General features: G+C 38.3%; 1 protein-coding gene and 1 long non-coding RNA gene across 6 annotated transcripts in view; one reads left to right on the top strand and one right to left on the bottom strand.

Annotated features, from left to right (window-relative positions):
- TBCEL (tubulin folding cofactor E like) overlaps positions 1-11,749 on the bottom strand; it is a 57,391-nt gene extending 45,642 nt beyond the window's left edge. Inside the window, exon 1 of one of the 4 annotated variants that reach the window (XM_037505466.2) lies at positions 11,672-11,749. The gene's annotated coding sequence lies outside the window, so the exon portion shown is untranslated. Of the gene's footprint in view, positions 1-11,535 lie in introns of all 4 variants that reach the window. The other 3 variants (XM_054693155.1, XM_037505465.2, XM_054693154.1) reach the window with 3 other exon arrangements.
- Positions 11,750-11,802: 53 nt separating this feature from the next.
- Positions 11,803-17,627, top strand: LOC129145470 (uncharacterized). Of its 2 annotated transcripts, none has more exons than XR_008551057.1 (3): positions 11,803-11,927; positions 13,093-13,231; positions 13,806-17,627. It is a non-coding gene; the product is annotated as an uncharacterized LOC129145470 (long non-coding RNA). The 2 variants fall into 2 exon arrangements; XR_008551058.1 differs by lacking the exon at positions 11,803-11,927 and adding an exon at positions 11,938-12,254.
- The last annotated feature ends 5,840 nt before the right edge of the window (positions 17,628-23,467 follow it).

The following is a 23,467-nucleotide window of genomic DNA, read 5'->3' as shown; positions in this document are numbered from 1 at the left end:
TAATGCCATTCCTTCTAAACTGCAAGGCATCCTCTCTCCTCTATCCACCTGTCAAAATTGTGTGTGTCCTTCAACATCCTACTCAGAATATACTTCAGAGATGAAGCCTTTTCAGACATCTCCTGACAAAATGATGTTTCCTTTGAGTGGAGTTCATGGTAACTACCATCAAAATAATCAGTGGGCAATTAATCAATTATTAACATGACATGTTTTCATTTTTGTCCTATATACCATTACTCTAATTATTACAACATTATTATATAATTCAAGCACAGTGGTGAGATTTTCATGTGATTATGTCTTGTGTCCTTAGACTATACAGCTCTTAGGGATGAGGACCATATCATATTTCTTTGTATCTAGCAAGGACTGGCACTTTCCACATAATTGGCACTGAGTAAATGTGTTAATGCATTTTCCGATCACTTCTGATTGTGTGCATCAAATGTATTTTATAAAATATGAACAAATTTAGAGATCCAGAGTACTTAGTAACAAAAATGCTTCAAAGCTACCACTGAAATACATAATATGTCTAACTCTCCATAGGGATTCCAAAATAAGAGAAGAGATGACAGCGCCACAAATCAATTACAAAGTCAAAAACATTTTTACCTAGCTAAATTCTTCTGCAAAACTACAAACAACAGATTTAATACTGCATATATTTTTATATCCATTATATACTTTTTGGTCTATGTGAGTTAATAATTTAATGCCATACTTCACAATAGGCAGTTTAATAACTAAAGATGAATACACATAAGCATGGCTGGTGAGAATGTAAAATGGTACTGGTGCTATGGAAAACAGTGTGGCAATTTTTCAAAAAATTAAACATAGGAATTATCACATGATTCAACACTCACTTCAGGGTATCGTCCAAAAGAATTGAAATAAGAGACTTAGAGAGATACCAATGCTCACAGCAGCATTATTCACAATAGCTAAAAGATGGAAACAAATATTCAAATATCCATAGACAGATGAATGGTTAAGTAAAATGTGGCATACACACATATACATACACATACCATATATGTACACACATACACACACAATGGGATATTATTTTACTTTGAAAAGAAATTCTGACACCAGCTACAACAAGGATGAACCTTGAAGTGAAATAGGCCAGGCCTGTTATTGTGATATTGGCATCTGCCAGTCAGAGCTTAGCATTTGAGAGATTCATTGCAATCATTTCAAACATAAAATGTTATAAAGATAAATGTAAGCATGAGCGGGGAAGTGCTAAAGTTAACAGTTTTCTGAAAAACTGTCTCTCCCCAGGTGTCATAGTAGTCTAGCCTCATTAGCAAATTCATTATTTGTAAATTCGCCTACTCAGTAAAATTTATTTGTAACTCCCAAATACTTGAGGTATTTTCAGTCATCTGTAGATAGTTGCAGAGCAACAAAAACTGAGTCACCAAAGTTGCATTTTTTTCAGCTGAGACAGAAAAAGGCAGCACTATCTGCCTTCTTGTTTCAACTCTCATACCGTAAACAGTGTTCTTTTCACAATATATTTAATGTCAAGACTTTCATGTTTTTGTGCTTTCTCACTGGTGGTGTCACTACTATAAATGGCCCTCAGGTGTGGCCTTAGAGCATTGTATTATGCTTCTAAGCACAAGGATGTGATGTGCTGTACGGAGACAGTGTGTGTTAGATAAGATTCATTTTGGCAGGAACTACAGTTCTCTTCATGCGTATTCAATGTTAATGCATCAACAACATATATTGAATAAGGTATCTTCAAATAGAAGTGTATGTAAAACAAGTTTGATCAGCTAATGAAAATGTACCCAGAGCTGGCAGGCTGGCCCTGTATTTCCCTAGGAGCAATATTCCCTATCCATTAATTCAGTGTTCATGGCAACCTGACTTAAGTATTATGAATAATAGGAATTGACTGCCCTTTGTTAAAAGAAACATCTCGGGGTGGGGGGGAGGAGAGGAATAGATCAATGAATGGAATAGAAAAGAGAGCCCCAAAATAGGGCCATATAAATAAGGCAGGAAGTGGCAACGAGATCATTTGGAAAAGGTCAAACTATTTAATAACTGGTTCCAGGACAAGAATCAACCTGAGAAAAACATAAAAAACTCAACTCCAGATAAAATGAAGATGGCAAACTTCATCCCTTTGAGAAGAAAATAATTACTTTTTTCTAATAAAAGAGCTTTAAGATTCTGATTTGGGGAAATATTTCATCAACAAACATAAGAAGAACCCATAAAGAAAAAGCTGACAAGGAAAACAAAAAAAAAAATGTTCAAAAATATCTAAAATGTAAAGAAGGCAAGTCAGAAACTGAAAAAAAAAAAAAATTTACTTGTTCCACATGTAAATAATATGACAACATACTAAAAAGAAAAAAGAAAAGGCAAGCAGTCCAATAAAAAAATGGACAAAAGACATGCACAGTATTTAACTGAAGATAAAATTCTAATGACTAATAAATATATGTAAAAGGTATTTAATAATACTCAGAGACAAAACTATAGTGTCATTCTCCATAAAATAACAAAACGCCACTCCCCACCACATGTACTTGAGGTTTTAACAATACTACTTAGTAGTCCATGTTTTAGGTCTCTTGCACTTGTCATAGTCTATGATTTCCTGTGCCTGGAATGTTCTTCCCCATCCTGCTAGCCCGATCTTTCAGAATGTCTCAAGATTCACCTTGCACTTCCTTGGTCATACTTGCAAAAATTAATCACATCTTATGTCTCAGTGTGGAAGAACTCTAACATTGCTAGCAGGAATACAAATACCTAGGGAAACAGGTGACAGGTTAATCAGCACTGGTCTAGTGAAACTGAAGAGGTACTTATCCTGTGATCCACAGCTTCTACTCCTCAATGTCAATTCCACAGGAACTTGTATATGCATCAAGAGACAAGTACAATATCCACAATAACAGTGAGACATAGGGCAAATTAGGGTAATTGGGCAGTTTTAGGGACATCGCAGGAAGGGACCTCTGAAGAGTTTAGGAAGGCTTCAGAGATAAGGACAACTAGAGGAATGTAACTAATTCCACTGGGAAAAACAAACATCCCAGGACCAAGGACAACATTGTTAACGCTGGCCTTGGTTTCCCTCAGGTGATAAAGGGAGATAGAGTTTGGGGAAATGGAGAGTGGTTTAATTTATGGACAAATTAGGAGGGCAGCAGACTCATGTCTGGTAGACCACCATCCGCCCCTTTGTCAGAGAGCAGGGATATTTATGCAAGGGGGAGATGAGAAGGGGTCAGCACCAGTGGCCGCCAGCCTGTTTTTCTTCAATAGCCAATGTTTAACTTTCTCTTCCCTAAAATGCAGGGGTGCTCATCTGGGAGACTGGGCCATAAAGATAAATTTATCAAACAAGGGGGAAGGTGCAACAAATGGGGAAAGACAAACCTGTTAGATAAGGAATGTGAAGATCCCCCACTCAGTAGCAGATTAAGTGAGACAGCCGAGAACTAACCAATCACAAAGAGACTGGTGGAGCTTCAGACTAATGAGGGAAAGGAGTTACATATTCCCTGAGACATGACTCCACTTTGGCTTCCTTGCCCCTCCCTGGCCTGGTTTCCTGGCCTGGGAGTCCCACTTTATTTCTGTTCCTTTTCTCCTCAATAAACTTTTTCTTTCTCTAAACAAACCTGCCTCTTCTCGCTTGCTTGCCTGAGCGTCTGCGAAGTTCCTGCTGCGGCTTCGTGAGACACCAACCCGTGGTGGTCTAGTGGCTGGGGCTCAGCGCTGCCCCTGCAGCCTGGGGTCTGTTCCTGTCTGGGAGACTAGGCCTGACAATTCCGGTATCAACAGTATTTGAAATTACAAAAATCCTGGAGATAAAAAAGGCCCCTTACATCTAAGAGCAAGCAGTTGGATAAACTGCATTACATTCATAAAATGAAATGTTACACGACGGAAATTAACAATTGATAACTTGTTATGCCTGCCTCCTCATCAACATGACTTAAAAACAATTTTGAATGAGTAAAATAATCCTAAGAATATACACAGTGTAATTCCACTTATACAAGATTTGAATCATCACACCAGCTACACTCACACATAAACATGGTAAAATCTGTAAAAGAAAAGTCAGAGAACAATAAACACAAAGCTTGGAATGGTGGTATCCCTCAAGGGTAATGGTGTGCAATCAGGGAGAGGAGCACAGGAGGACAAAAAAAAAAAAACAAAAAACAAAAAAAACACTTGATTCCCTGCTCCTCCTCCATCAGTCCCTACCTCTGGAGTTGTACTTAAATTCTTTCTCTTACAGCCCGATGTAATTAATCAGTGAGACCTATTAACAGAACCTTTAAAACACCCCAGTTCTGTTCATCTCCATTACTTTACTCTGGTCTCCGTCAACCTCTCACTAAGACTGCTGCAACAGCCTCCTCCCTGGCCTCTATCATTTCATTCCCTACAAAGCAGCCAAGAGAACTTTTCAAAATGTAAGTCATAGCTTCTTTTAAACTCTCCAATGCCTTCCCTTCTCACTTAGAATAAAATCTAATCTCCTTATCATAGTTTTCAGGGCTTCATTTAATCTATCTCCACTCATCTCTCTCACCTTACTTCCTTCCAAACTTTTCCTAGCCAGCTAGTTTCTTCCTACCATCAAGCTGATCGCCCCTGTCATTGTATTCACAAGAATGCCCTTTTCCTGTCTCTTGGTTTAGCAGGCTTCTTCTCAGCATTTAGGTCATCAATAAATTTAATCACAAATATTCTATTTTCAATGAGGCTGCCCCTGACCACCCCATTAAAAATAGCACAACTGGGCCTCCCTGGTGGCGCAGGTGGTTGAGCGCTGCACTGTGAAGCTATCCGCAGCCTCTTCAGTGTGGGTTCGATCCCGGCTGGCCGGCTGGCCACGTGGCACAGCAGACCTCTCCTGTCTCGCCCGCTGCTCCCCTCAGCAGTGTATTTCATCAGTCTGCCTGTTCTGTTCCCCACTCTGTCTCTAGCGAATCCTCTTACCCTCCCGTGCATCTGGCCTGTACCCCAGTTCTTGTATAAATAAATCTTAAAAAAAAAAAAATTAAAAAAATAGCACAACTGCCACCTTCACTCACTCACCACTTACCCTTTCATTCTTTACTGCACTCAACGCCATCTGTGAGTTTAGTGCTTGTTTTGGGGGCCCTCTCTACCAGAACACAAGTCTCACAAGATCAGGGATCCATCAGTCTTGTTCAGTGTTAGATGGAGCAGTGTCTGGCTCCTGAATTTGTTAGATGAACAGAAGTGAATTTACTGTGAAAAAACTAAGTATTATCACCTGATAGTGAGATGAAAACCAAGTACACCAATGAAAATTAAAAAATTTGAAAACCACTAGAAAAGTATTAACCTTATAGAATATATGCCACAAGTAATCCTTTTTCAACAAATAAGTTTGAGAATACTGATGGAGTGACCCTTTTCTAAGACTGGCCACAAAGGTAACCGAGTTTAAAAGACAGCCATAGGAATTCCATGGATGAAAAGAAAGGGGGCGAACATGTGTAAGGCACAAGTGACAGGAGAAACACAGCGTGCTGCTGTGCCGTATGTGAGTGGAGGGTTGCAAGGTGAAGATAGGCTGGTATGAGCTGGTTTGAGGCTTAGATTCTGTGCAAAAGTTTGTTTTTTAATCTGCAGGCAATGGGGAAAGGCAGGGGGGCAAGGAGGGAAGGAGATTTTTTTTAAAAAATCTGATACTTGGGCCTCCCTGGTGGCTCAAGGGGTTAAGCACCGCACTATGAAGCAATCTGCAGCCTCTGCAGCACCAGTTGGATCCCCCGCCAGCCAGGGAGCAACCCACATGGCGTAACAGACCTCTCCTGTCTCGCCCACTGCTCCCCTCAGCAGTGTACTTTGGTAAATCTGCCTGTTCAGTTCCCACTCTGTCTCTGGCAGACCCTCTCACTCCCGCATCTCTGGCCTGTACCCCAGCTCTTGTGTGCATAAATAAATCAATCTTAAAAAAAAAATCTGATACCAATCCTTTTAAGAAAGCAAAATATCTTTATGACTTTAAATACCAGAAGGGTCACTGTTAAGTCTAAAATGGAAAAAAAAATTGTAAACCTGAATTCTTGAAACCATGAGCAATTTGGTTATTAATAATGAAACCTACTCTCACCCTATTTCATTGACGTGAGGAACATGGCTGGCACGCTGATCATCATTTATGACAACAGCAGATAAAATCTTTTCAGCTTACTAGATGCCTTATACTGTTACTGTACATGTGTTATCTCATTCAATATTCACCCATAGGAGAGGCACAATTATTAACACCATTTTGCCGATGAGAAAATGAAAGCAAACCGAGGGTAAGGTTAAATGGCTAGTGAATGAAAAAGGCAGGATTCAAATCTAGGCTGCTTGACTGCAACAACTTAAAATTAAACCAATTTGCTGAAGTGATATTGCTAAGTTTATTCATATCATCTGCTCAAAAATTGTATGTGCATATCTATTATAATTCAAAGCATCATGCTAGATGAGTGACTCTCAAACTTCATGGTCTATCGACAGATTCCTGGGCTTCATCAGAAATTCTGGTTCAGTATGTTCAGGGTAGAATTCAGAGATATACAATTTTTATCCTAAATTCAGTCAATTCTGATTCATTTGGTCCCTGAACTAGACATTTATTAATGTTGTGCTAGGTGTCCTAGAGACCTGAAGATATTTGAATCTCCTATCTTGTAGTTTGTAATCTACAAGGGTAAGAACAAGGTTCACAAACAATATAGGAAAAGTACAAGAAAGACTTCAAGAAGAGGGGTCATTTGTAATAAAATGATGAGTGGAATTTCATAAAGAGAAAACATTTCCTGCAGACTTTCAAGAATAATGTCATGTACAAAGCAGGAACAGAGGATCTGCAATTATGTCTGAAACAGCAATGTTAGAGAAAAAGTAAAGGCTGTAAAAGGCCCTCAATTCAACCTAAATGGTATGGGCTTTAGATATAAAGACCATATTATGCTAGGAAGCAAGTAATGGCTTTTGAGGAGAAAAATGATAAATCATAGCAATATTCTTTGGAAGTGTATTCTGACAATGCTATGCAAGATCAAGCAGAACATGAATAACAGACAAAGAAGATAGTTAGGCTGTTGCATTCTAATCTCAAAGAAATAAAAGTCAAAATAGGATAGAAGAAAAGATGAAAAAGGGAGAAATGGTAAATCTTAGTAATTGCATGTAGGGCAAAGGCAACAATCAAGCTAAATGATTTCTTTATTCTTTAAGAATGCATTCTTTAAGGTGCACTCTTCAAACTGCATCCCAATTTCACATTACTCTTTAGAACTTCTTACACAGCTTACTTGGCCCCCAAAATGTGAAGATATAGATTATAGCTTATTTAAAACATACAGCAGACAAGAATGGGGATAAAGCAGACTTTTCAGTGGAAGGTGCTGTGAAAACTGGATAGCCACATGCAAAAGGATGAAACTGGACAACTACCTCACACCATACACAAAAATGAACTTAAAATAGATTAACGACCTGGTTATAAGAACTGAAACCATAAAACTCCTAGAAGAAAACACAGGCAGTAAGTTCCTTGACTGTTATGATTTTTTGGTATCTGATTCCAAAGGCATGAGAAACAAAAGCAAGCGTAAACAAATGGGACATCAAACTAAAGTTTCTGCACAATGATAGAAATCATCAACAAAGAAAAAAGGCAGCCTACTGAATAGAATATTTGCAAATCATATATCCAATAAGGGTTAATAACCAAAATAAAGAACTCATACAATTCAATAACAAAGAAACAAACATTGAAAAATGGGCAGAGGATAAGAATAGACAATTTTTTCCAAAAACATACAGATGGTCGACAGGCACATGAAAAGATGTTCAACATCACTAGTAATCACAGAAATGCAAATCACAACTACCAACTTCACACCTGTCAAAATGGCTATCATCACACACACACACACACACACTTAACAGGTGTTGGCAAGAATGTAGAGAAAAGGGAATCCTTATGCAATGTTGGTGGGGATGCAAGTTTTTACAGTCACTATAGAAAATATTATGGAGTTTCCTTTAAAAAATTAAAAATAGAGCTACCATATGATCCAGCAATTCTACTACTGGGTGTTTTCCAAGAAAATGAAAACACTAATTCAAAAAGATATAGGCACCCCTATGTTCACTGCAATATTATTCACAATAGCCAAGCTATGGAAACAACCTAAGTATTCATTGATAGATTAATGGATAAAGGATCTCTCTTTCTCTCTCTCTCACATGAATAATATTAAAAAAGAATACAATCTGTCATTTGTAATAACATACATGACCTTGAGGGTATTATTTTAAGTGAAATAAGATAGATAAGGACAAACACTGTTACGATTTCACTTCTATGTGAAATCTCAAAAACTAAACAAATAACCAAACAAAACAAAACCAATCTTATAGATACAGAGAACAGATTGCTGCATATCAGGAGGGAGAAGGCTTGGGGATGGGTGAAATGGGTGAAGGAGATAGAAAGGCACAAATTTCCATTTATGGAATAAACAAGTCACAGGAATGTGGTGTATAGCATGGGGTCCATAGACAATATAATACAGTAATTTGAAAAACTGCTAAGGATGAATGGAAAATGTTTATTGTGGTGATCACTTCAGACTGTATACAAAGGTTAAATTGTTATGCTGTACACCTGAAAGTAACAAAATACAGATCAGTTATACTTCATTAAATAAGCAACAACAACAAAAAATAAAAAACACAGCCAAGGTCTAAACCAAGTCAGTAAAAAGACCTCTGAGTAGCCAAACTACATGTCACATAGCTCATATGTTAAGAAAAAAAATGTATTTCTACATATGTGTCCATGTATTTGAATGAAATGAAAGGTTATTCAGAGTTACACAATCTCATTTTATACAAAATTCTAACAAATGTTAAGTATTTCATTTCCAAACCCACAGCAGTCTGGAAGCAAAAAATTAGAAGAGGGCAAAGAGCCTGCTATAGGCAGACATTCAACAGTCTCAGGTTCAAGAAAAGAAGTGAAACAAAAAAAGCATACACAATCACTCAGGATAGGTTCGCCACAAATTTTTATTGACAGGTACACATGCTTCCCAGAAAATAAAATTAATGAGAATCTTCATTAACATTCCAAATACCTACCATGAAAAGAAAACTTTTAAACATCCTTTAAAGCTAAATATTTTAAAACAAACATTTACCTGATCAAAATATAATTTGAAAAGATGGCTGATCTAGGCCAACATAGCCTCCTCTTATCAACAGACAGGATACAGTCACAAATATTAAGAAAGACATATTTTGTAAAGCACAAACTTTGAAGATGTAAGAATGCTTTCATGAAATAGCAATCATGGGGCCCCACAGATTAAGTTTAACTTGAGTAATTCTCTTCCTCATATCTTGGCTGCTGAATTGCCGTATTCAGATAATATGAATGCATCGCCAACAAAAATGAGCACTACTATAAACTGGTCTTAAATACATATCCTATAAATTTACTTACTGACATCACACCACATCATTTGACACTCAACATCCTGTAGCAATAGGCTGAGCTACGACTTTAAAAGAGGGTTTTAAATAGAGTAACACATGCAGACCTCTCACTTCGTTCACCAACTCTCATTAACATATATTATGATACTACTCATCTAAGGACATCAACTCTTTTATGATGGAAATATCATTTTCATGGGGGCAATTAAGATGTTAGGTCAAAGTTAAGTTGATGAGTAAGTTAAAATATGTACTAATGCATCAAAAAGTAGACCAGATAATAATTACTGGAGTAACAAGTTTAGGTTTCAGCATCAGACTTTTTTAAATAGCAGAAAAACAAATCAATGTATCTTTACGACACTGAAACATCAAATTACCTTAACTTCCTTATGAGGATAAATCACTAAATGGAATTATCCACAGCAAAGGATGTAGAAAATTAAAAAACGCATTTCAAAAATGTCAAAATACGATCAGGCAATATTAGATATCAAACATCAAGATTAAGGTACTTTAGAAGACACTACATATGCTACATATTATAAATACATAAACAACTGAAGCAGTCAACTGCATCTGGTTGGTTCTTCCCCTCCACCCCTTAAGCATCCATTTTCTTACAACCATCCTTGCTCTCTAGAAGCATACAACATGGGGACACTACAGGGAAAGAAAAGTGCCTTGGAGATAGTACTTTACAAACTGCAAGCTGTGACCCATAAATCAATTTAGTGAATTTTAGTCAGCATGTTTTAGTGAAAGAGAATGGAATAGAGTAGAAATGATCAAAATGCAGGACATGTAATAAGGGTAAATATTGCCTTGTACTTTTCCTCCCCATGCAGGTATGTACCAGATCATGATGTAAAATGTACTACTATGGAGGTCATTTTAAAAATAATAATAAAGCTACCTAGTTTGAAAGCTAGACCTGGAAGTCTAGATCTAAAGCCTAAAGGACCCAAGGGCTGGATGTTTCCATTAGTCCCTAGCACCTACAAGTACAGTAATCTTTTTGCTCATAAGCTTCTGGAAACCAATTCAAGAACTCCAGAGCAACATAAAAAGATCTGGGGCAGCCTTCAGCTAAACCATTATTTGGACCTGAAAGGATTGCTAACTTTCCCAAACAACAGTCCCAGGCATTGCCTACAAGCTCCTTTGTAGCTTAGCAACCTTCAGAGTAGGGCCCCTCCTTCCTCCAGCGACTGTAAACAGAACTCTTCCAAGAAACTTTTCTTAACTACAACTTCTAGAATCAAGAGAAGACAGTATTAAATCTCCTCTCTTTACCAATTCCCAGGATATCGTCCTAGGAGAGGAACCAGAATTCTATACTCATCAGAATATGAAGCTCCACACAGATCCCAGGACAGGATAACCTCCTCCCAGGCCCCATGTTTATCCAATCTCATTCCTCAGCATCTCCTGAGTTGGCGTAGAGATCGTCACAAAAGTCCTTTTTAAATTACCACATGCTTTTAGCAGTGCCTGGAAGGGGCAGGCCTAATGCCCACTGGCTCCTTTCCCGACCACCACCCCACCTTGTCATTTTTTTTTTTTTTTTCGTTTTTGGTTCAGTGGTTCAGAGACAAATGTCCTATTTCCTCAGCAGCCCCAGACTCGCCTCCCATCTCCTGCCAACCAGGAAGCATCTTCCCATCACCCCCTCCACCGCCGCCCCTGGGCCCAGAGAGAAGGCAGGACTCTCCCAACGACTCAGCACCCCCTTCCCTCCTCCACCATGGACAGTACTCCCCACCCTGGCCCAGGGCCTACCCCGCTCCGCCCCAGCCCAGGCCCCGGCCGCCCTCCAGCCCCAGCCCTGTCTCCCGTCCCTCCCCTTCTCCCGGGCAGGCTCCAACCCGCTCCGAGGTCCTCCCCGCCCTTCCCCACACTGCGCCCCCGCAGGAGCGGCGCTCGGCCCCGGAGGGGAGCGCCTTGGGCCTCGAGAGCCCGGCGGAGCCGGCAGGCCCGGGCTCCACTCACCCCTCAGCCCGGGAGGCGGGGGAGCTGCTGCGGCGGCTCCTCGGGCGGCGCCTCTCCTCCCCCCTCCCGGCCACCGGCGTCGCCGCCGCTCGGCCTCCGGCCTGGTCCCGGCCGGCCCGGCCCGGCTCCGCTTCACCTCGTCCCCCACTCCGGCCGCCGGAGCCCAGTGTCCTCCATTGACCCGGAAGCAGCTCTCGCGGCCCAACAACAACACGTGACCCCGTCGCACGTGTCACGTCCGCTGCGTGAGTGGGCGGGGGCGCCAGAGCCGCCGGTCCTCCTAGGCTAACCGGGGTTGCCATGACGACGGGATGTGGGTCCAGCCCGACGGTCACTGGAAGCTCACCTCTGCGCTTTTCCCTTTTGCCAGTCATGGGAGGGGACACGCCCAGGTACAGAGGAGGGTCCATCAGAGCGAAGCAGGGGCTCGGCAGGGCAGAGCCTGGCAGCTGAGAGGCCACTGCCTTTGCCGAAAAGACCACTAGGTTGGACCTTTCCAGACTTACCTGAAATTTTGTCCTGGTTCTCACTCACTTGCTGTGTGGACTTATGGAGTCACTTCCTGTCTCTGGCTTCAGGGTAATCAGTAGGTAGACTCTAGGCTGTAATTTAAAACCATCCGAGTGCTTTGCATCCGGATGTGGGAGCGTTCTGGCCTTTATTCTGCCTTCCCTTTGCAGGACCTGTGGCATCCTGAGTGTTCATGTCCCGACACCAAGGTAGTAATAGCAGCTTCTCTCTATTGAGACCTTTCTGGATATCAGGCATCGTATATATGCCATTTCTGATTTTTACAGACTTTCCAAAGCAGATATTTTATAGAACAGAAAACTGAGGTTGACAAAGGTTAAGTGATCGTCTAAGATCATCCAGTTAGTAAAAATAATCAGGCTCATATTTGAATCCAAAGGTCTTGGCACCAAAGTCCATGCACTTCACACCTGCTATTCTCTTACTGTAGCTCCATATACATTATATCTGACTGTGATGGGTCGTGACTGTTTATACACTTCTTTGTTGATTTCTTTTGTGGGAACATACATGGAATAGGGCTGATGCTTAGGCTGATGCTTCACTAGTCACATTAGGCTGAGGAGGTTTCAGCCTTATATGGTTATGTTAGCAGAAGTGCTAGGAATTAAAGTCTATGTGCATAAGGTGTGTGTGTTTTCATATAGTGTGTATCAGGTAGCACGTGAAGGGGTGTGATGTACCTGCACACACACACACAATATATATGTGTCTATATTATATTTTATAGTATATATAATATAAAATTATATTATATAATGTTAATATAATATATTGTATATAATATATAATATTGTATATTATATAATATATTATATATATTCTGGTAGTTTATCACCATCAGTTCCTAGGGATTGCTCTCATTCTGTTTTGTTTTGTTTTGTCTTACCCCATAGGTAGTACTTAGAGGAGGGGAGAGAGGTGAAAAAAATAACTGGTTAAGAAAAATACTTTGGGGATAAAGGGGAGGGTGAGGCTTGTGGGGTGGCTTAGGTTGCCAGGTTTCCTCTTCCTCCTCCTCTGCAGAGAATCAGCACCTCTGGGTTACCTCAGCATTAATGACTTTGAGAGCATCAGGATGACTGACATGGTCACCATCAAAAGTGGCCTCAGTGGACAGGACCATAAGAACAGAATAAAATTTACAGAGAGGAGGAAGAACAAGGTGGGTGCTTCATGGATTCTTTGTTAATAGACTCACCTGTGAGCTCTGATGCCCGTGAGGAAGCTAGATGTCTTATGAGCAATTAGTAAAAAACGCAAGATATGTGGATAATTATGGTTAACAAATATTGTGTCTAATGTATGTGAAAACATGAGTGTTATGTGTGACTGAGTGTGATTAGTTATAGACTTCATTGTTTCAAGGTATTCTTGAATCACTTTACTTTTTGTATCATTGCTCTCCTTATAAACTCTTAAAATCAAGATCAATGTCTCCACCCATTTCCTATATCTACACAAGACAGCCAGAATTATCTTTCTAAAACTCATACCTGATCATGTTATTGCCTGGAGTTCAAAATCCTACTGACACTCTCAGCGGCTCTTAATTGTTAACATTCTCCTCAAGACTTTGGATGATGGACCCTGCTAACTTCTCCAGCCCCATTTCTTGCTCCTGTCTCCTGTGATGTTGTAACTGCTCTGTTCAATCCATAGCCACTAGGCAGGTATGGCTATTTAGATTTAAATGAATTAAATGAAGTTAAATTAAAATTACATTGCTTTGATCGCAGATATTTGAAGTTGCCTAACTGTAGACGCCTGGTGGGCACCGCAGACGAGACACTGTCTTCTGGAGGCTTCTGTCGGGCGTGGAGCGACTTTCTCTTCATGGATCAGCTGATGATAATGTTTTGCTCGCGAGTCACATATCTTTAAATAATTTGGCACAAATGCTATATTAATCCTTTCCACGAAGCTATGGTTTCGTGAGGGGGAAGTATCATGCTGTAGTGTAATCTTGAAATCTGCAGATCAGAGCTTAGAACGAGGAGTTGAAGACCTGCCACAACACACTTGAAGCCGTGTCGGCCCTCCTCCAGGACAGTCCCTCGGGGCCGGTATTAACCTTTACCTGGCAGGATGCTGTGTTTTAAGAGATTTGTTGGAGGGGGGCCCACGAAAGCTGTGAGAAGAAATTGGTGGCAGTGGGGGCTCCTGATGTTCCTCGTTCTCCATGTTATGTTTCTTCAAGGTCACCATTATTATATGTTGGTGATTGAGCTCCCATCACCAGTTCAAATGGAGGCTGTCCCTGGGAGCAGGAGTCAGAGCTTTCCCTGGATTAGTGAAACTGGTCAAGTCCCATGAGCTCTCTGTCCCTCAGAAGCCTGCTCTGGGCCCTGGGGCTTTGGACACTTGCCTGGCTTCCCAGTCCATCCCGTGGGGGCTGGATGCTCAGTCTTGGTGAAGGGGGAACCGGCAGCTCTTGCTTTTTGCCACTTTCCAGATGTAAATATGTGCTCCCCCCACTGCACCCCAATGCTTTTCATTTCTGGTGTTAGAAAGTATTTAGAAATGGCCTTCCGTGTTCTTCTTTATTGAATGTCTGCGATTGTCCAAACAAGCTGTTTCTCAGTGGGAAAAACTGTCAGAGGGAGCACAGTCCGAGATAACTGTCCTGTGACAATAAACCGTTTTCTCATTTTCGAAAGCTAAAAAAAAAAATTACATTTCTTGAATCCTATGACACTAGTGACATTTTAGGGCATAGTAGCCATATGTGACTGGTGACTGGCATATTTCAAAGTACAGATATGGAATATTTTCACCATCACATAAAGTTCAGTTGGGCAGTGCTGCTCTCAACAACCAAGTCCTCATTATATGATCTGTGGAAACAGGCTCTGCTAAACCCTTTGCTTGACACATTCTTCTTCCAGTGCTTGAGACTGAAAGTTACACATAATTACTTATTCTTAGTATCTCCTTAACAAGCATATAAGCCTCAATGAAGACAGGAGCTAGGCATTGTCACCTCTGATTCCCTGTTATCTCTAAAGTACTGTCATAGAGAAGGAGAGAGTGGATGTTAAACTAAATTGAAAGGATATAAGAGGCTAATTTTGGGTGATTTGATTAGAATTTGTTGATATTTCAATTATTTCAGCCTATGAAGAGCAATCTTGTATGTTTCAACCTAAGGAGAAAGAACTTTTGGAAAAATTGGAACTTCTTTAGTTGGTTCTAGTGAGTTGCCTGTGATTGGGAGGTTAAGCAAAAGCAGAATCTATTAGAACAATGTATAAATAGTTCCTGGGTCTGTTGGACTGGTTAACCAGACAGATTCTAAGATTCTAAGTCTGTGTTCCTCAAGTTTTTCATCCAGGATTGCGTATGCTATGACATCAGTCATAGCTAGCTACTTTCTATGTGCCAGACACTGCTTAATATATTTAATTCCCACAAAGATCTTTTGAAGTATGTTTGGTACCATCAGATTCACCAAGAGAGATTCAGGTTAAGTTATGCACTCAGCAATATACAGGCAGTAAATGGCAGAGGTTGGATTCATTTTTAAGTCAGTCTGCACCAGAATCTGAGTTCCTAATAACCTATAGGGATGGGATACAGTTCTAATATGAAGTTTCAGCCAGATATTTATTTGTCCCTTAATTCAACATAGGTTCATTTTATAGTGGAAGTGTTCCTTGCACTTAGGGAAGCCCGTGTGTATGTATTTTTGATTGAAAGTGTCATAGATTCCATCAGATTCACAAAGAAATCACAACTCAAAAAAATTTAAGCCACATTACCACTTTCAGTTTTGCAATTCTGAGATTCTAGATTTTATTTTTGTCACATTATTGACACTTTTTCCAGGAAATGCACAGTCAGGGCAAGTGAGTATCCAAGCAAATGGCGGAGAGATATTAATTTTATACCTGGAACTATTTAGAAAGTATCAGGATTTCCTTACTTAGCAATATTTAAAAAAACTCTTAATTTGCTTTTCTGCAATTTACATCGTTAGATCAATCACAAGAAGTTTTATTATCAAGAGGGTCTTCCATTTATTAAAATAATTTGCAACAAATTAGTGTGAGTTTCACTAATCCTTCTGTTTTGTTATTGTGTTGGTGATGGTGGTAGTGAAGAATAACAAACTTACAGAAAACTGCACAATTATAATGTACATAAATGTACAGCTCAATTAGTTCTCACAAAGCAAAAATCCATGTAACCACCACCCTACCCCTAGTATAGATTGTCAGTTTTCTAAAATCTCCTCCCAGCCATTCTCTCCAAAGGTAACAACTATTCTGACTTCTAATATGTATCTAATATGTATCTAACTTCCCCATTTTTAAACTTTAACATAAATGGAATAAAATGTAATGCTTTTTCACAACACTGTGAAAGTCCTCCTTGTTGTTGTAAATAGCTATAGTTCATTTATTTTTGTTGCTAAATAGTACTTCACTTATAATCACACTGCAATTTATTCACTCCACTCTTGAAAGACATTTGAGTGGTTTCCAGTTTTTTTTTACTATTAATTATGCATAACAGCACTATGAATATTCTTGTGTTTGACTTTTAGTGAACATCCATACACATTTTTGTTGGCAATATCCTGAAGAGTAAAATGAATGGATCATTGCTTTAGATCAGTACTGTTCATCAGAAATACAGTGGAAGTCTCATGTGGAATTTAAAATGTTCTAGTAACCAAATTAAGAAAGGTTTTAAAAGTGAAATGAATGTTAATAATATAGTTTATTAACCCATAAATCTAAAATATTATCAGTTCAACATGCTATCAATATGAAAATAATTGATTAGATATTTACATTTTTAAAAAAATATTAAATCTTCAAAATTTAATGTATATTTTACATTTATAGCAATAGTTATAGTTCAAATGCTCAATAAGCAAATGTTGATTATTAACTGCTATATATGAACAGTACAGCTTTAGATAATACTATCAGCTTGCCAAAATGATTGTGCTAATTTACATTCATGAGTGCTGTGTATAAGAGTTACAATTGTTCTACATCTTTGTCAACACTTGGTACTATAAGTCATTTTAATTTTAGCCATTCTGATGGTTCTGTAATAATATCTTATTTTGGTTTAATTTGCATTTCCTTGATGATTAGGAGGTTAAGTAGAGTTTCACATGTTTATTGGCCAATTGATATTTTCTTTCATAGAGTCTGAATCCTTTTTTGTTGAGTTGTTCTGTCTTATTAATCTCATATCATTAGTTGAAAAATGTGCTCTCTTTTTCCATTCTCCACAAAGTGTTGCATAATATTGGCAGTATTAATTCTTTAGATGATTGTTTGAGTTCTCCAATGAAGCCATTTTGAGCTGGAGGTTTCTATATGGAAAATTTAAAGTTTATTTCACCCATTTATTTCATAATTACAGCACTATTCAAATTTCTCCTTTTGTCAATTTTAGTAGGTTGTATTTTTCTAGGAATTGACTCCATATAAATTTTCAAATAAAGTTGTTTGTAATATCCTTTGTCAGAGCTAGATTTGGAGTAACATCTCATTTTATTCTAGATCATGAGAATGTATGTCATGTCTTATTCCTTGATTAATCTCACCAATTTTGTTTGTATGAAAGAATTGATTGTTTTGTTGAATCTGTCTTACAATTTTGACTGTTTCATTATTTTCTACTTTTATTCTTATTATTTCTTTCCTTCTGTTCTTATTGGGTATAACTTACTGTTCTTTCTCTAATTTCTTCTTTCCTAAAATAGACCTTTAGAATTGTCTATACCACAGTTGTTAAGTTCATTGTTTGATATAAGCAACCTGATCAAATTTATTGTGTTGTTCAAGCTTCCTATATTCTTACTGACTTTTTGTGACAAATTGATTTTGCAGCATTGTTACAAGCAGATTGATATTAGTTGGGTTAACTGCTGAGCAAGGTATGTTAAAATTTATGACTATGCATTTGTTTTTTTTCTTTTTTTTTTTTTATTTTATTTGTTTATACAAGCACTGGGTACAGTCAGAAGCGCGGGAGGGTGAGAGAATTCACCAGAGCCAGAGCGGGGCGCAGAGCAGGCAGAAGGACTGAAGTACACTGTTGAGCGGAGCAGCGGGCGGCAGGAGGGGTCTGCGCGCCATGTGGGATCCTCCTCCGGTGGCACGGGGAGCAGCTGGGGATCGAACCGGCGCTGCGGAGGCCGTGGGCCGCTTCACAACCCAGCGCGCAACCGCTACGCCACCGGGGAGGCCCCTATGCATTTGTTTTTCCTTGCAGTTCTGAAAATGTTTGCAACAATGCTATAAAATATATGGTGTATATATTATATATTTATTGATATATGTTGTGTTTTGATACACAATTTAAATTATATTTCTTTAAATTGAACTTTTTTCATGATAAACTATCCCACTTATCTCTAGTAATGCTTATTGCTATAAAGATTATTTTGCCTGCACTTGTCTCTGTTGGGAGGTTCTTAATTTGATGATTCAATCTCTTTACTAATTACAGGCCTATTCAGACTTTCTATCTCACCAAAATTTATTCCTGATAGGCTGAATATTTCTATGAATTTTTCCATTTCAAAATCTAGCTTATCCAACATATGGGTATATAATTGTTTATAGTATTTTTATAATTGTTTGTATTTCTGTAAAATCAGTAGAAATGTCCCCATTTATATTTCTGATTTTATTTATTTGAATCTTCACTCATTTTTTCTTATCAAACTAGCCAGAGAGAAAGAGAAAGAGTGTGAGGGCGGGTAGCAAGGAGAGAACAACTCAGCCTTTGCAGATGACTGCTAGGGCAGTCCTTCACAGATTAACTCTGCTTGTTCTGAGTCTAGGGATCATCCTCAGGTGAAGACTTAAGGTTTTCTAAAGACTTCTCTGAGACTGGATCTTATATGAGCATGTGTCTAACTTCTAGTCGTCCATATGCATAGTTGCCTTTGAATGTTCTAGAGTCGCACCTTAGCTTTTCCCCGGGCTTTAGATTTGCTATGGTGGCTTTAGATTTTCTTTTCAACCTACCTTTCAAGTTATACAAGACAGAAATGAGTCAGTCGTGTGGGCACAGAGTACACAATGACTTTCAAATAATGTCTATTCTGTTCCCTTTGGTTCAAGTCATGGAACTGGGAACTGGTTGCTGCTGCTGATGACCAAGAGAGTTGCCACCACATCAGAGAGGTGAAGGCCAAGGATGAGTAAAAGTGTCACAGAGCTTTCCTAAGGTTTTGAGAATTTTTTTCTTGATTAGGCATACTTGTTTGCTGTAAACCTTTGTTTTCAAAACTCCTACAAAATTCCTAGTCTCCTATTTTCTGATTTTCATTGTTTTTTATTCCTTCTGTTGTCACCAACCTTGCTTCTGGAATCATTTTTCTTCTGTGAGACAATCTCCCTTTAATATTTCTTATAGCAATGGAGTAGAGGTGATTAATTCTCTCACTTTTCTCTTAAATAACAGTATTTAATATTAATATTTCAAGAAAATATTTTTGTTAGTTTAGAATTATAGATTGGCAAGTATTTACTATCAGCACTTTGAAAATATCATTCCATTAACTTCTAGTTTCCATTCTTTCTTTTGAAAGATCATCAGTTTTGAAAATTTATGCCAACTATACTGTCAAATAGTTCTCTTGACCCATTTGTGCTTGCCTTCTGAGACTCTTATTACTTGTATGTAATACTTTCTTGATGTGTCTCTTATGTCTTTTATGCTTACCTAGAAATTTTTCATTTATTTTCACTCCAAAATTTACTGTTGGTATATTCTTCTAACCTATCTTCCACTTTATTTATTCTCTTTTCAACTACCTGCAATCTACCCTACAGTCTATCCTTTGAGTTCTTAATTTTTGAGTTCTATAATTTATAAGTTATCTGCCCAAAATCTCAATATGTAAGGTTGTAAAATATGTAAGTCTATGTAAGTCTATGTCTCATAGCTTATTAATATGTAAGTCTATGTCTCATAGCTTATTATTTGAAGTCTGTGTAAATCTGATTCAATTGTACAGTACTTCTCTTGGTTTTTTGTCTCTTCATATGCCTGGTTAACTTTCATTAGAAGACATGTATCATAAACATTGTACTAGTATTTAGTACCTAAAAAAATGGCCGTGTTTCCCCAGAGAGAATTTATATTAGCTTTAGACAGAAACTAGGGCACCAATAATCTCTGAACTCTTTAAAGCAATTTCATATGTTATTTGCCTTTGGACTTCAAAAATCTTTGTGAGCTAATCCACTTCAAGTTCATCCTTTCTTCTCTAAAGTAGCCCTTTAGAAGTCTAACCAAAACATGATGGATTATCAAGGCCTTCCTTGTCTTCGTTTTATCATCCTAGACCCAGAAGGCTGTCAGAAACTGCCCAGGGTATCAAACTTTTAATTGTCTTTCCCTGAATCAGCAGACATTACTAGGAGGAAAACAACCTTAGTGCCTCTCCAGTTTCTGCCTTCCTTTGGATTTTGACCTCTTTCTTTGCCTTACTGGTTATCTGATGGCCACAAACAAAGTTTTAAATAAATATGTTTTTCTAGTTGTCTTCAAAAAGAAACTTAGTTGATATTATCTAGTTCATACTAGAAATGGGAATTGCCATTTCTTTTCTACTATGTCATTTTTAGTATTTTACTAATCTCTGACCTCATTCAAGAAATATAGTGAAAATGAATATGGAAACTTGAGAGAATTTGAGTTACTGTTTTCAGCTAAATGATAATAGTAGATAAACATGCATTGAGCTCTTGCTTGTGCCAGGTATTATTCTTAGATTTTCATACACTTATTCATTTGGCTTCTAACAATGCATCTTATGCAAACTCAAGGTATTTTTCTCCAGTCAGGATTAATCATTAAAGAACAATCTTTCTTCAAATCTTTCTAAAGTACTTTTAGAACTGTTTGCTGCTAGCATTCAGAGACTAGCTCAAAGTTGGCTATAGTAGCCTGTCGACAAAATTTGTGGAATAAATGAATTAATGAATAATAGTGAAACATAATTGAACAGTGATTGTGTTATTGAGTTACTCTTTAAAGAACCATTTGTAGGCCCAATTGAAAATATAATCAAAGCATCTAATCAAGTGCTCTCGGGAATGCTTTAAGTGTTGGCTCACAATAATGCTGCTGCTTAGCTACCTTGTTGTTCTTCACTGTCTGTAAACATTTAGCTCAGCAAAGTTGTGTTACCCTAAGTATTGCTTTCAAGCCAGGAGCTTGTCATAAGTCAACCTGGTTTGCTATTAAGATTAAATATTGCCCATAGTTATCCATCTGTCTTGGAAGATTTAGCTGTTCACCTTCCTCAGGAGGTTCCGTTGAACTCTGTGAATCTGTCATTTTAAAAAATTGTGCCAATTTTGAAATAACACTGAGTACAATTAAAAATATTATACATGATGCTAGTCCAAAAGATGCAGCCAACTCTTGAGGCACCAGAATGAGAATTCTCTCCAATATAAAATTCTGTTATGTGTTATTCCATTATATATTTGCTAGAATTTTATAGGTATTTTTCTGTAAAAATCATTAAGTACTCCCATATGACTCCTTTAAACTTGACTCTTCTTATATAAAGTTGTAAAATAGGGAAGTAAGGTAGACTACATAAAGGGAAAAATGAAATGAGAAAATGAAAATGTGAAGGGGAACTTTGCAAGAGCAGATAATGCTAATCCACATATTGTACATGAAGAAGTTATATAGCAGTGGATATCAGCTCGGTGCTGGTAGGCTAGCTTTCCATAAAATGAAAGCTCTCTCCTTATTTAATGACCTGATTCATTGACTATGCAGTAGTTATAAAATATGTCCCAAATTCTTTTACAGCTTTTCCAATGAGTGGTGGGATCTGTGTGCTTTTTTTCTTGCCTTTGGATGGAACTTCACTGCCCCAGTTGGTGGAGTGAATTGCCATGTACTACAGCTTGTTCTCTTGAGACATTTGTGCTTAGGACTCAGCCACAGCACTGGAAGGTAGTGTCACTACATGCAGAGGTCGTGAAAGGTGTTCCAGTCACGTTGGCCAAAAACCCTGGCTAAGAGCTCAGCCAATAGCTAAGCCAACAACCAAAAATGTGAGTAAATGAGCCTTAACATATTTCCAGCCCCAGTACTGAGCCACCTCCAGCCTCTGAGTATATCCAAATGAGGCCTCAAACATCATGGAACAGAAAATTCTGAATTCTTAATTGATACATGTAGCAAAAAAAAAAAAAATAATAACAGTAATAATAATAATTCCAAATCCAGAACGTAATAAAAAGGTTGTCCTATGCCGCTAAATTTAGGGTAGTTTGTTGTACAGTAATAGACATCTGGAATTCACTCATTGACTGGAATCTGAGCACAGCCTGATGTTCCTGGCTCATCTTTCATTGCTCTTCCTACCCCTGGAATCTTCTTCTGTTCTCCTGGCTCCACCCCTGCCCCCCTCCCTGCCCAGTCTGTCCTCTCTGACCTTAGCCCCTCATGCACTCTCACATTCTCTGGGCTCTTGCTGGTGCTATTTTTCGTCCTGAGCCTCAGGGAATAAGACCTATTTATAGATTAGATGACTAAAGTATGTAAAGTACTTATTATCTGGTACATAATAAACACTCAATAAATGTTAGTTATTTTTGTAAATTCTTTCTATTCTCTTAAGTGAATTTTTATTGACCAATCAAGTCTTAAATTAAGACTTTTGTCTTAAGACTGAGCTCATATGTCAATTCCTCTAAGAAGATATTCCTACTTACCAGCAAATTAAATTGCTTCTTTCATTATGTTTCTAAGTACTTTTCACATCTTCTATTATAGCTTTGGACAAATAACATATTATATATTTGACCTCCATTAAAATCCTAATTCCTCAGAAAATAAAAAGGGGTGGGGTTTAAGAGTAAGGTCTCGAAGTAAAGAATGTCCTTGTCTCTTGTGTGAGTGTGTGTATACTTACACACACACACATACACACACGTATAGTATATATAGACATCAAATGTCATAATGGGGAAAGGGAAGTAGAGAATTGGTTAGATGACTACATGGCTAGACGAGAATTTATAAAATCTTGGTTCCTGATCAAATACTCTCTCCCCTCATAAGACTTAAAGTTTTCAATTTTGTTTAGGATATGTAGGTATATTATTGAGGTCATGATGGCAGAGATTTACATTATTATTAGTTCATTATTGCCATGGTATACCAACCACTGTAGTGGGTGCTATACAATTCAAACTCTATGGTCTATTAGTGATCTACTCACTCTTGCAAACATGCCCCTTTATTGTATGGAAGCCCAAGGATGAATCTAAGGGTGCCAGTACTAGAGGGCTGAAAGCGCAAGAGAAAAATCACATAACTATGCAGTCTGGATGTCCTTTAGCTTCATTTCCAACTGCAAGTTGGAGTACTTCTTCCCCGCCTTACTGAA

The sequence above is a fragment of the Talpa occidentalis genome, unplaced genomic scaffold, assembly GCF_014898055.3.
Source record: "Talpa occidentalis isolate TD23 unplaced genomic scaffold, MPIMG_talOcc4v2.1 talOcc4.12, whole genome shotgun sequence".
NCBI classification, from domain to species: domain Eukaryota; kingdom Metazoa; phylum Chordata; class Mammalia; order Eulipotyphla; family Talpidae; genus Talpa; species Talpa occidentalis.
Note: the sequence above shows the minus strand (reverse complement) of the source record. Positions and strands in the feature narration are given on the sequence as shown.